The sequence below is a fragment of the Lissotriton helveticus genome, chromosome 3_2 (assembly GCF_964261635.1).
Source record: "Lissotriton helveticus chromosome 3_2, aLisHel1.1, whole genome shotgun sequence".
Classification (NCBI taxonomy): domain Eukaryota; kingdom Metazoa; phylum Chordata; class Amphibia; order Caudata; family Salamandridae; genus Lissotriton; species Lissotriton helveticus.
In genome coordinates, this window is record NC_136062.1 from 215024564 (window position 1) to 215037081 (window position 12518).

Sequence of the window (12518 nt, forward strand, 5' to 3'; positions counted from 1 at the left end):
AGATTGCAGGTAGTCCAGAACACAGCGGCACGACTGTTCCTAAATGCCCCCCCGGACTGCCTCTCTCCCTCTCCTCCATCAGCTACACTGGGTCCCGGTACGAGAGCGGGTCAAGTTTAGGTTTGTTGTACTGTTCACAAAGCATTAAACCATCTCGGCCCGCCTACCTTTCAGAGAAATTCACGCTGTACACACCCTCTAGGTCCCTCCACTGTGGAACCCAATCGCCACTCATGGTCCCCCGTGTAAGGAAAGCCAAACTGGGTGGAAAGGCATTCTCCCACCTTGGTCCTCTTTACTGGAACCACCTCCCCTTGAACTTGAGACAATGCCCTGACCACCTCCAATTTAGGGAGCACCTTAAGACCTTACTTTTTTGTCTCTGATCCTGATCCAGTCCCTCAGTTTTTCAGTTGCCTGTCTGCAGCGCAGAGATACCCCTCAGGGGGTCGATGCTGGCGCTATATACATAAATTGATAAATAAATAAATGTAGTAACTGTCCACTTTCGCCTTAGAAACAAGCTACCACTCCAGTTGCATGTTCATTGTGTCTTTACCCTGGACTCTGTACACCATTCTGCAGGTTCACCACATATAATGACCACATAACTACAAAACACCTTGTTTGTTAATGAGCATGGATTCATTCACTTCCAGTGGATGTTCATTAGACGGGCATCGGCCTCCTCAGTCTTTCAACGAGCCATGCGTCATATTGTAGGATAATATTTTCATGTATTTGATAAGAACAAACAAGGGTGCTAAGTTAGATTTGTGAGAGGTAGGCGGAGAGTGGATTGCCTTCAAAGGGAGAGAAATGTAATATTTACAGGAATGTGGAGGGAGTAACTTGATCACAGCATTTCAAAGGATTCAATTAGACCAACAAGTTGACTCAACAATGTGGCCATCATTACGAATTGACTCCTCCTAACTCCAAATTGTAGTATCAGATCTTCAATTACCAACTGCAGGATATCAGTCATACTGAGGCCAGTATTACTATGGGTTTATAAGTAGTCACTCTATAGGTTCATATGGAATGGGGCATAATGTGTGAAAATCAATGTTAGCGGCCTGTTTTACACTCTATTTTCTCATATCCTGGTCAGTTTTCGGTTAACATATCCCTCCACAGGATTTTAGCAGCATTTTAGCAGGTGAATGTGTGGCCAGGATTTTCATAAACTTTGTAATTCTTGCTTTGGCAAAAAAAACAGGGTTTTTGGCTGCAGAGGCAATCCCAGGCAAATGAGGACCTACGATGTGAAGTAGCATTGTGTTATATCTTTTGGCCAAAAAATAACGATTCCCTTGAGCAAGGTCATGTACATAAACACCATAAATGGAGAAAGCAATAACTATTACCAGGAAATATAGAGTAAAAAAACTTGACAAAATTTATTGTATACAGTAAAATTAAAAAAGCAGAAACCAAGAGAACTGCTTAACACAGGTTAAAATAATGATAACAATAAAATAGCAATCCCACATTCAATATTGACCAGCAATATTGCTAAGAACAGACAGAAAAAACAGTAAGACATACAGTATGTACAATACAAAGTGTGTGTTCTAATATTCTATTCTATTGTAATGAATGTTTGTGACCAGAGAAGCGTGCAGCCGCCAGCAGACGTAGAGGTAAGCGTTCAAACTAGATGTCAACCAGGCATATTTAAACCTCCAACACATAATCCTTGCAGGTGCCCATTTAACGCCTCACTTCCTTATTTGCTTCTTGTCTCGTTTCTGACAGGGAACGAAGTCTCACGTTCCTTGGGCATGACTTAGGCGCCTCTGGTCCCACACAACGCGTTTGAATTTTAAGTGCTGTGAACTTAGAAAGTCTGGCATCATACTGCTATTGAACTGAACAGGTATGGCGACCCCGCATCTTAATATAGAACTAATCTAGCAACAATCAGAAACAATAATAAGCATCAACCTTAGAAAAAATATAGTAACTAGCACCATACCATGGCTCTTATTTGCAGATAGTTTTATCAGTAAAGCAGAAATAGAAGCTACGACAGAAGGGATAGAAGGAACCATATGCGACACTGAACCTGACTCATACTGGTTGTAAACTTTGACCAATCCCAGGATAAGGTAAAATTCAAACATGACACGTATACTTTAAGTATCAGAATAGGATATGTTAGCCACAATACAGGAACTAGGCGATTAACCCTCGATCCCTTTTTCCATCTGGTTTACTGCTATGTATGTTTCCCCACTAGGACCTTTAAAGGCCAAGCATGAAAATAGATCACAAGCAAATGCGTGCTTAGCAAAACCGTTATTGCATAGGACGACCGCACAACTACTATAGTCCGGTCCTCCATACCCAAGAGGTAATTCTATATATCTATGTTTTTCATCTACATGAAGGTTATTCCTCTGCATCAATGTTAATCCTACATCAATTAAAGATGCAGGTAGATAGACTGTATCGTAAATGAGTATCCTATGTATTTAGCAAATGGTTGCCTTAGATACAAATATTAAAACAGACTAGATATATCCTGCCTTCCATTATGTTATGACATAACGGCCCTTATGTATCCTGTAAGATTCTGCTTCTGACACAAAAGCTATAACAGATTAGACACATCTTGTCTTCCATGATGTAATGAGAGTTAGCCACTAAAGACTAATACAGAGCGTGTGTAAATCAATGTGAACTATTGACTTCTTGCTATAGCCCGCTTTAGTTTTGAATGCCATAATGTACCAATCAGGCCCAGCCTATTATGATGTTATTAAACTTGCTTAGTCTTTCATGATGTGATGAAATTATGCATTTAGAGACGTATAGACGTATAGACAACACCTGTTAATGAATGTGTATAATAGAATCTTTGTTAAAATGTAAATAGGATAACTTCAACAATTAGCCAATGGTCAAAATACTAATTGCACTATGTATCCATTTTTTAGGAACGTATATATCTATCCTACGACAGAAATTGAATCTTTGTCTTGAGAAAGGTGGATAAAATTCCAACAACCACCGAAACGCGTCGACGCCCCAGTACAGTGTGATTCTTGGTTCAAACACTGATGTTGACACATTATGATCTTAGAGTGCATATCATCAGTGCCCTAAAAAGAATATTAGAACACACACTTTGTATTGTACATACTGTATGTCTTACTGTTTTTTCTGTCTGTTCTTAGCAATATTGCTGGTCAATATTGAATGTGGGATTGCTATTTTATTGTTATCATTATTTTAACCTGTGTTAAGCAGTTCACTTGGTTTCTGCTTTTTTAATTTTACTGTATACAATACATTTTGTCACGTTTTTTTACTCTATATTTCCTGGTAATAGTTATTGCTTTCTCCATTTATGGTGTTTATGTACATGACCTTGCTCAAGGGAATCGTTATTTTTTGGTTGGTGAACCCTATTTCCCTTGACCTTTGTTAAGGGGTACCTCTCCTTTCTCACTCACTATTGCACAACCCTTTGGTTGGAGAGGATTTCTCTCTCTCTCGTGATCCTTTTTGGAGGACGTCCCTATATTGTGAAACCAAATTGTTTGATCTATCATGGAGAAACTGAAAACTTTCGGTTTCTCTGAAGATAAATATACTAGACTTATGAATCTAGACCCAAAAATTGGGGGCTCTAAAGGACTACAAAATTCAAGCCATGAGCAGTTAATCAAAATCCTTAACTCCAAAAAGAAGCTAATTAGAACTGAGCTTCACGCGGAGTTTCTAATAAACTATCTAAAAGAGGGAGTCATCCCCATAGGCTTACAAGTTCGCAATGAACCAGGGCTGTTTACCAAATATCCAAAGTATATAGAAACCTGGACTTTGATAGCCAACCGGTGTAGCCGGGACTGGCTCATTTTAATTATTGAAACTGCTCAAGAAATCATCGAGTTAGAGAAACAGGAAATAGATAAACTTGAAGAGGCACTTAAACAGTCTCCCGCTCTTGAAGACGCTAAAAAGAAACTAGAAGAGGTTGACCTTGATGCAGACGAATACAGAGATTATCTCTTTAATAAAAAACTTTAAAAAATTAGAAAGGATGTAGATAAATACACAACAGAGGGGGTATATCCATACACTCAAAAAGATTACTTTACCAACAAAAACGAACCTAGATGGGAAAGACCTTATCAGAAGAAACCTGTCTATTCTAGAAATAATAATAAAAGAATTACATTCTCAGAATCCTCAGGATCTAGTGGTGATGAGGAACCTGATAGACCACAAGACAGTAGGGCAGGCCCTAATTACGAACGTGAGCCTTTTTTAGACAGGCGCCCGAATCGTGGGCAAAGAAACTACAGGGGATACAATCGCCCAGACAATCAGAGAAAGCATCAACCTCAAAACAGCTCGAGGGAGTACATAGCCACCAGGCAGGGCTTAATTTGAGCCGGAGCTTGCCGGTGCTCAGCACCGGCACTTAATTATGGGGGCCGGGTCTATCACGCGGCATTAAGTGCACCTGTGCTCCTGCCTTAGAATTTTATTTTTGAAGTCGTGACTCGTGCGTGTGTGTCACTGGTGAGTGTGGCTGCCGCTGTGCTACTGACTGACTGTCACTGATCAGGTCGCGTCGATAATGCATGCAGTACTACTTACTGCTGTCGGTGTGGTGACGTCACGTGCGCGTGCCTGCTCCCATTTCCGACCTCTAGTCTACTCTCTCTTCAAGGCAAGAGTTCCCGGCCCGGCCGCGGCGCGGATCAGGGCCCCAGTGGGCGGGACACTGTTTGTGTCATGTTGCAGGGGCCAGGCCAGGCACTGGGCAGGGCTTTGCTGCGAGGGTTGGGCAGTGGGTTGGGGCTATGCGCGCCAGAGGAAGCGACGCGTGCGCAGATTGCATGCAATTGAATGCACGTGACGCGCATTTTCTCTGCCCGCCCCAGCATACCCGCACCTCTCCCCTCGCCCTGGCCTCGCCGAGTATCTAGGAGATTCTGCCGGCCGGCCTTTAAAAGTTGCTGGAGGAGTTGGGACTTGGAAGCGCTCAGCAGGTGAGGGCGAGGCGCGAGCGAGGCAGGGGCCAGGGCGTTAGTGAATAATTTACTGGTGTCAGTCATGTATTTAAAATCATGATCCTGATTGGTCTACCAGCAGCGCTGCGGCCTGGACAAGATGGCCGGGGCGGGGGGAGGGGGGGGTAGGCCGGCTCCGGCGGCCGAAATTATCATCATGAGCTGCACTGGCACTGACACTGTTTGAGTTTCCCCTCGTTTTCTGGGAGGCTTGCTTCAGAAGGCGGATGGTGCTTCTGATGTATTTCCAACAGTATGGTTTGCACTGAATATCTGCTACTGGATAGTTTGTTGGTTCGCTACAATTTACAACGAACTAGCCTTGCGATTTTAACCTCTTGCTTTGTTATTCTTTATTTGAAATCGATTAAAAAACGTAGAGCATTAAAAAAAGTTGATATCATATCAAGATTGTCACGAAAATAATTGAGGGGAGAGAAAACGGTTGCCCACAAGAGCTTCAGGAAGGAAAGATGGACAAGATGGGCTGGGGGGGGGGGAGGGTAGGCCGGCTCCGGCCGAAATTATTATCATGAGCTGCACTGGCAGGCAGGTGAGGCGAGGCAGGGCACTGAGGGCAGGGCAGGCAGGGCCTGGGGGCGGCGGGGGCCGCAGGCGCAGGATTACGTTTTTTTAAAATATCATTGTGATTGGTTATCTTAGTTTTATCTATCATTATTATCACATGATGATTGGGGCCTGGGATAGCGGCGTAGGCCGGCAGACATATCATGAATTCAATTAAGTAATAAATCTGCGCAGCAGCGCAGGTGAGGCCTACAGATTTACTTTTTAATGTTGTTCATGGTCACGTCACGGCTTAAATGTTGTTCAAATGCCCTAGTTTGATCATCACCATGTGCACGATCATGTTTTGTTGCCAGCACTCTGTGACTGCACTGGCTATTTGTTGCGCAGTTGCGGGCCGGACTGCCTGGAATCAGTACTACAGGATGCAGCCAGGCCCAGCCAGGGCAGGATTCAGTTTCGTTTTCAGGCCAGGCCGGACAGGCACGCTCATAAAATCTGTCAGTGGGGGTTGGGGCTGTGCCAGGCAAGCAGCGTCACGTGCACAAATGTTCTAATCTGATTTACACAATCATTTTACATAGCTGCCAAGGTTTTAGATTGCTGTGTGACATTTTCATTATTACAGACAAATATGAGTGACATTTCAACGACCATGAGTGACACTCGCACAAGCAAAATAAAGCAACGCAGAAGAGGGAAACATGATATAAATACCAGAATTTACATGCATTTAAGCAACTAGAAAAATATTTTAAAACTGCCGCAGATCATCTGAAATTGAAGGGCACTTCCCTTGTAACCTCATAGCACTGTTAAGGTGGGCGGGACGGCCAAGTTCTGCTAGAAATATCGCTGTATTGACCGGACCGGGCACTATAATTGCATGCAGTATTAGCCAACTAGCGCGGCTCCTTGTTACACCTCCCTCTCAGTTAAACTACAGTAATGTCCACTAGCGAGTCATTCCTCAAGCAAAGACACAATTGCTTGAGTATAGGGGCAAGGAAGGCAGCTCGGAATGAAGTCATTTTCATACCATTTGAGTGCAACTAGATACCAGGCAGGCACAGGACGTGAGAAAGCTGTCCATGCTGACCGAAGTATAAAGGTGTGCACTGAGCAAACAGCAAGTGATTTTAAGTGCTTGTCTGTGCTGCAACACCTGCTCATGCTCGTTGGAGTGAATACGTTGTCACTGTGCAGAGTGACAATTCGGTCTTCGGCCATGGAAGCCTCCAGTCCTAGCCACAACTCCTCTTCAAGCGGAGGCAAACCGGCAATGATTCACAGTCAGTGAATAAGTGGTGTACTGACCTGCTCTGGGCTCCATCGCGGCCGCTGCGATCCCGGGAGTTCAGGCCCCAGTCATCACGGGATCACAATGTAGGATTTATTAAAAATTTCTTGCAGCTTCCTGATTGAGCGGTCATTCTTTATGTTAACTTAAGCTTACAGAGGCTGATACTTACTTGGGCCGGGGCCGGAAGCAGAGTCCCAAGGAGTGCGGCGATGAGGGCTCCAAATATATTACCTCTGACTTTTAGCAGTGCCAGTTGAAAATGTGGGTGGAGCTAATAAAGTAAGTGGGTGGAGCCAGTGGATGAAGTGGGCGGAGCCAGAGAAAAGTAGGTGTGGCCTCTGACAAACATTTGAGCACCTGCACTTCATTTTTTACAAATTAAGCACTGCCACCAGGAGTACCCAATATTAGAGGTAGGGGAATTTCCCATAATTAATCTCTCAAAAAGGACGCTTAACACCATAGAACAGACAGTCCTTCAAAAAGGTTTTAGTTTTGCCACAACGAATGCTCCATCCAAGTTCAGTATAGAGAGTGATCTCAAAGCGTTTTTCAGGAAAATACTTCTCAATCGGTTTTTTGAAAATCGAGACTATAACCCCCCTCCAAGTGTCACAGGGCTTAAACCAAAATCCACCTTTTTTCCTAGTATACACCAAGTTGATAAAAATGTGGAAATATTCGAAAGAGTAGTGGAGGTTGAAATTAAAAATGTATTCTCTAAAGCTATGCTAGGCCACAATAACTTCTCAAAAGAACAGAGAAACGCCCTGAGTAATCTGCAAAATAGCGAGGATCTGACTATCAAACCCGCCGACAAGGGCGGGGGGGTGGTAGTCTTTGACACTGAAATGTATAACTCAAAGATGAGAGGACTTCTCAGTGTCAAAGAACATTACGAAAAATCGAGATTTCAGGAATTGAGCAAACTGAAGAGTGAGGTGGCCCACCTTCTTAGCGAGGGGAGAGACAGGGAGGCTATCAGCGAGAGTGAATTTAAGTTCTTACTCAACCAACACCCTATTACCCCTGCCATGTATGGACTCCCCAAGATCCACAAGAATCTCATGGATCCACCCATGAGACCTATAATTAGTGGAATAGGATCTATCCTAGAACCGCTAAGTCGGTATGTAGATTTTTTTCTGCAACCCATTGTGAAGAAACAAAAATCCTATCTTAAGGATACTTCACACGCAATATCAGTTTTTGAGGGTAGAGGCTTCAATAGGGTGACCCAGGTTCTGGTCACCCTTGACATTGAAGCTCTCTACACAAACATTCCCCAAAATGATACCATCAAGGTTATATCCTCAATCTTAGAGACAGAAGACCTGAAAGGAGGCGATAGCAACTTCATTATGTCATGCATTTATCTCATCCTAAAAAAGAACTATTTTCTCTTCAGGGATGATCTGTTCCTGCAGATCAAGGGGACCAGCAAGGGGGCCACTTGTGCCCCAAGTCTGGCCTGCTTGTATGTGGGCAACTTCGAATTAAAACACATCTTTAATGAGGCCGCACCCTTTTTTGAGAACATTTCCTGCTGGCACCGCTACATAGATGATATCATCTTCATCTGGAGCGGTGCTAGCGAGGAATTACAATGTTTTCTTGAATGGTTGAATTTGGGCGACCCGTATCTAAAATTTACAGGACACCAAAGTAATTCTAGAGTAGAATTCCTGGATATAGTGATTAAGGATGAAGAAGGCACCTTAAAAGTTGAATTGTTCACCAAGCCCTGACAAAAACACACTTCTTCATTACTCCAGCAATCACCCGAAGGCACAGAGAGACAACGTGCCTTTCGGAGAATTTCTAAGACTTAGAAGAAATTGCTCGAGTCTGGAAGATTTCTATAAACACTCAGAGAACACCAAAAGAAGACTGAAGGAAAGAGGCTACCCCCACAAATTAATTAAACATTCCTTTAAGCGAGCTCGGTTTTATGACCGGGAGAGCCTCCTTGATCAGAATAAAACCCGGACCAAAAATAATCTCGATAAGATAGTCTTTGTGACTCAATTCTCTCAGGCTAGTAATCAGATCAAAAACATAATTAACAGAAATTGGCGCATTCTCAATTTCAATAGTGATAATCAACTTAATAAACCCCTGTTCTCCTTCCGAAGAAATAAAACTCTACGTAATAGTTTAATACACACCTATAAACCACCAGGAGAATCACAACAAACAATAACTGGCGGACTGGCTACAAGTAATCATAAGTGTGGAACCTGCTCTGTTTGCCCACATTGTATCGTAGGAACCACCTTTGATCATAATGGAAAATCTTTGACTGCAAAAACATTTAACAACTGCAGAAGCCAAAATGTTGTCTACCTGCTGATTTGCCCATGTAACCTAGGTTATGTGGGCGAGACCAGCAGAGAACTCAGAGTCAGAGTCCTTGAACACAAATCAGCCATCCGCACCAACAAGGCAAATGCTCCCTTCACGGAACATTTCAGACAGCACAACCACTCTTGTGATGATGTGCGATGGTTCATTCTGGAGAAAATTAGAACCACCAGACGAGGAGGGGACATAGATAAATTGAGAAAAATGAGAGAACAATGGTATTTTTGCCATCTGAATACCATTGACAAAGGGCTAAACACCAGGGAAGACTGGACCAAATGCATTTAGAACTTCTTCTGCAATAAACCAATTACTCTGCAATGGGTCCGGCTAAACTATTACTCGAAACAGTCTTGGTATATGACTGAGTATATTGGGCTTATTTGTCTATTATAGTTGGACCCACATTAAAAGCCATGATGATTAGTTTTTTTCCCCCCTTAGGAATAGCCTTATTTAACACACATAAAGATCTCCCCTTTAAAGTTAAGCCCTTAGCAAACTTAAGTCAGGGTTGCACACTGAACTCTGCATATCGATCCTAACTGGTGCCATAGGTACCCACCATGATTATGACCGAACCCGAAAGATCTTTTGGTCAATCGATCGATCCTTTTTGCCTCAAATCTGAGCCTAAATGGACTTGGTTAGATCTCATCAACAAAGTGCTGCGCAAACATACTAGGGACAACCTGCAACTAATACATATAATAGGTAAACAAATAATGTTCGTACTAGGGACAACCTGCACTAATACATATAATAGGTAAACAAATAATGTTCGTTTATGGCCAATTTGGAATCTCATAACCGACACTAAACAAATGAAAAGAATAAATAATGATACTTCATATTAGGAAATGGAAAGTGATTTCCACGACCCCACACAGCCACCTTAGGCTTAGAACCAATGGAAAATAAAAAATAAAAACCTTGTATTTTTAAAGCAAAATGTTAGGGCCAGCTATTAGCATAGAATTTGTCTGTTCATAATAATATCTCAGTGTGGACAACATGGGGCTATCTAAGTATTACACACAACATAACATGAGGCAAATAAACGCGATTCAAGCTCAGGCCACAATCACTGCGAAAAAAGCACAGAATACTAACACAAAAAAGAGGAAATATTCACGCTACGATATGGATGACGAGTCCCTACTACTACACGTAGCCACTAGTCCCCTCAACCAATAAGAGGAAGGAATTTCGAGCCGAATGATGCAAACTCGAGGACTTGTAACCCAAAGCTCTCATTGGACAATAATTGAACCAATGAACAGCTAACTTAGATGTCCCTACTACTACACGCAGCCACTAGTCCCCTCAACCAATAAGAGGAAGACATTTCGAGCCGAATTATGCAAACTAGAGGACTTGTAACCCAAAGCTCTCATTGGCCAATAACTGAACCAATGAACAGCTAACTTAGATGTCTTAAACATGGCGTCTCGCGTTTCGGATTGTAATGAATGTTTGTGACCAGAGAAGCGTGCAGCCGCCAGCAGACGTAGAGGTAAGCGTTCAAACTAGATGTCAACCAGGCATATTTAAACCTCCAACACATAATCCTTGCGGGTGCCCATTTAACGCCTCACTTCCTTATTTGCTTCTTGTCTCGTTTCTGACAGGGAACGAAGTCTCACGTTCCTGGGGCATGACTTAGGCGCCTCTGGTCCCACACAACGCGTTTGAATTTTAAGTGCTGTGAACTTAGAAAGTCTGGCATCATACTGCTATTGAACTGAACAGGTATGGCGACCTCGCATCTTAATATAGAACTAATCTAGCAACAATCAGAAACAATAATAAGCATCAACCTTAGAAAAAATATAGTAACTAGCACCATACCATGGCTCTTATTTGCAGATAGTTTTATCAGTAAAGCAGAAATAGAAGCTACGACAGAAGGGATAGAAGGAACCATATGCGACACTGAGCCTGACTCATACTGGTTGTAAACTTTGACCAATCCCAGGATAAGGTAAAATTCAAACATGACACGTATAATTTAAGTATCAGAATAGGATATGTTAGCCACAATACAGGAACTAGGCGATTAATCCTCGATCCCTTTTTTCCATCTGGTTTACTGCTATGTATGTTTCCCCACTAGGACCTTTAAAGGCCAAGCATGAAAATAGATCACAAGCAAATGCGTGCTTAGCAAAACCGTTATTGCATAGGACGACCGCACAACTACTATAGTCCGGTCCTCCATACCCAAGAGGTAATTCTATATATCTATGTTTTTCATCTACATGAAGGTTATTCCTCTGCATCAATGTTAATCCTACATCAATTAAAGATGCAGGTAGATAGACTGTATCGTAAATGAGTATCCTATGTATTTAGCAAATGGTTGCCTTAGATACAAATATTAAAACAGACTAGATATATCCCGCCTTCCATTATGTTATGACATAACGGCCCTTATGTATCCTGTAAGATTCTGCTTCTGACACAAAAGCTATAACAGATTAGACACATCTTGTCTTCCATGATGTAATGAGAGTTAGCCACTAAAGACTAATACAGAGCGTGTGTAAATCAATGTGAACTATTGACTTCTTGCTATAGCCCGCTTTAGTTTTGAATGCCATAATGTACCAATCAGGCCCAGCCTATTATGATGTTATTAAACTTGCTTAGTCTTTCATGATGTGATGAAATTATGCATTTAGAGACGTATAGACGTATAGACAACATTGTTATAGACGCCCCAGTACAGTGTGATTCTTGGTTCAAACACTGATGTTGACACATTATGATCTTAGAGTGCATATCATCAGTGCCCTAAAAAGAATATTAGAACACACACTTTGTATTGTACATACTGTATGTCTTACTGTTTTTTTCTGTCTGTTCTTAGCAATATTGCTGGTCAATATTGAATGTGGGATTGCTATTTTATTGTTATCATTATTTTAACCTGTGTTAAGCAGTTCACTTGGTTTCTGTTTTTTTAATTTTACTGTATACAATAAATGTTGTCAAGTTTTTTTACTCTATATTTCCTGGTAATAGTTATTGCTTTCTCCATTTATGGTGTTTATGTACATGACCTTGCTCAAGGGAATCGTTATTTTTTGGTTGGTGAACCCTATTTCCCTTGACCTTTGTTAAGGGGTACCTCTCCTTTCTCACTTGTATATCTTTTGGCCCCAGTGGGTGCAAAATCAGGAATGTAGAATTGTACTGTAGGTTGTGGTGTTTGCCTCAAGAGTTTGGGCAGACATGAAGTATTCGTTCTGCATCAGTGACTGGGAATTTATGAGCGTGGTTTAGCC

At 42.1% G+C, this 12518-nt stretch overlaps 2 long non-coding RNA genes across 2 annotated transcripts; both read left to right on the forward strand.

The window, feature by feature from the left end:
- Positions 1-1599: 1599 nt before the first annotated feature.
- On the forward strand, positions 1600-3324 carry LOC144826270 (uncharacterized). Its single transcript, XR_013609747.1, has 5 exons — positions 1600-1646; positions 1762-1882; positions 2000-2114; positions 2246-2359; positions 2946-3324. It is a non-coding gene; the product is annotated as an uncharacterized LOC144826270 (long non-coding RNA).
- Positions 3325-10650: 7326 nt separating this feature from the next.
- On the forward strand, positions 10651-11835 carry LOC144826271 (uncharacterized). The gene is made up of 4 exons (XR_013609748.1): positions 10651-10744; positions 10860-10980; positions 11098-11212; positions 11345-11835. It is a non-coding gene; the product is annotated as an uncharacterized LOC144826271 (long non-coding RNA).
- Positions 11836-12518: the final 683 nt, after the last annotated feature.